We start from the raw sequence: 1,504 nt of genomic DNA, 5'->3' as shown, positions 1-1,504 counted from the left end.
AGGACTTCCCAGGAGGTCACCCATCCTAGTACTACTCTCGCCCAAGCACGCTTAACTTCGAAGTTCTGATGGGATCCGGTGCTTTAGTGCTGGTATGATCGCATCCGACATGTTACCCCCGTCTTCGTCCCTTATGCTTGCCCCTCCCAGCTCCACTACACACACGATTGCACATTCCTTTGGCCGCTCCCGCTCAACTACGGAGACGAGTTTTACCACGGTTCAACTGCACCAGTGCCTATTTACCATGGTTTCGACCCCTTTCAGAACACGCTTGCCGCCGCTAGACGCGTGAATAATGAGCAGCGAGCTAAAACTTACCGTAAACGTGCAAAATAATAAAACGTGCTAAACATACGTCGCGCTCGTGCGTTTTGTTTTGCACGCGGTGCAAAAAAATTAAAAAGGGAATGCAACACGAGGACTTCCCAGGAGGTCACCCATCCTAATACTAGTCTCGCCCAAGCACGCTTAACTTCGGAGTTCTGATGGGATCCGGTGTTTTAGTGCTGGTATGATCGCATCCGACATGTTACCCCCGTCTTCGTCCCTTATGCTTGCCCCTCCCAGCTCCACTACACACACGATTGCACATTCCTTTGGCCGCTCCCGCTCAACTACGGAGACGAGTTTTACCACGGTTCAACTGCACCAGTGCCTATTTACCATGGTTTCGACCCCTTTCAGAACACGCTTGCCGCCGCTAGACGCGTGAATAATGAGCAGCGAGCTAAAACTTACCGTAAACGTGCAAAATAATAAAACGTGCTAAACATACGTCGCGCTCGTGCGTTTTGTTTTGCACGCGGTGCAAAAAAATTAAATAGGGAATGCAACACGAGGACTTCCCAGGAGGTCACCCATCCTAGTACTACTCTCGCCCAAGCACGCTTAACTTCGGAGTTCTGATGGGATCCGGTGCTTTAGTGCTGGTATGATCGCATCCGACATGTTACCCCCGTCTTCGTCCCTTATGCTTGCCCCTCCCAGCTCCACTACACACACGATTGCACATTTCTTTGGCCGCTCCCGCTCAACTACGGAGACGAGTTTTACCACGGTTCAACTGCACCAGTGCCTATTTACCATGGTTTCGACCCCTTTCAGAACACGCTTGCCGCCGCTAGACGCGTGAATAATGAGCAGCGAGCTAAAACTTACCGTAAACGTGCAAAATAATAAAACGTGCTAAACATACGTCGCGCTCGTGCGTTTTGTTTTGCACGCGATGCAAAAAAATTAAAAAGGGAATGCAACACGAGGACTTCCCAGGAGGTCACCCATCCTAGTACTACTCTCGCCCAAGCACGCTTAACTTCGGAGTTCTGATGGGATCCGGTGCTTTAGTGCTGGTATGATCGCATCCGACATGTTACCCCCGTCTTCGTCCCTTATGCTTGCCCCTCCCAGCTCCACTACACACACGATTGCACATTCCTTTGGCCGCTCCCGCTCAACTACGGAGACGAGTTTTACCACGGTTCAACTGCACCAGTGCCTATTT

At 50.9% G+C, this 1,504-nt stretch overlaps 3 non-coding genes and 1 pseudogene across 3 annotated transcripts; all 4 read right to left on the bottom strand.

The window, feature by feature from the left end:
- LOC123177990 (uncharacterized) lies at positions 1-106 on the bottom strand (annotated as a pseudogene).
- A 301-nt stretch (positions 107-407) lies between these two features.
- On the bottom strand, positions 408-526 carry LOC123177989 (5S ribosomal RNA). The gene has a single exon (XR_006489253.1). It is a non-coding gene; the product is annotated as a 5S ribosomal RNA (ribosomal RNA).
- A 301-nt stretch (positions 527-827) lies between these two features.
- LOC123177988 (5S ribosomal RNA) lies at positions 828-946 on the bottom strand. The gene has a single exon (XR_006489252.1). It is a non-coding gene; the product is annotated as a 5S ribosomal RNA (ribosomal RNA).
- Positions 947-1,247: 301 nt separating this feature from the next.
- On the bottom strand, positions 1,248-1,366 carry LOC123177987 (5S ribosomal RNA). Its single transcript, XR_006489251.1, has one exon. It is a non-coding gene; the product is annotated as a 5S ribosomal RNA (ribosomal RNA).
- Between the last annotated feature and the right edge of the window lie 138 nt (positions 1,367-1,504).

The sequence above is a fragment of the Triticum aestivum genome, unplaced genomic scaffold, assembly GCF_018294505.1.
Source record: "Triticum aestivum cultivar Chinese Spring unplaced genomic scaffold, IWGSC CS RefSeq v2.1 scaffold105882, whole genome shotgun sequence".
Lineage (NCBI taxonomy): Eukaryota > Viridiplantae > Streptophyta > Magnoliopsida > Poales > Poaceae > Triticum > Triticum aestivum.
The sequence above is the reverse complement of the archived record's forward strand: the minus strand, read 5'-3'. Positions and strand labels throughout refer to the sequence as shown.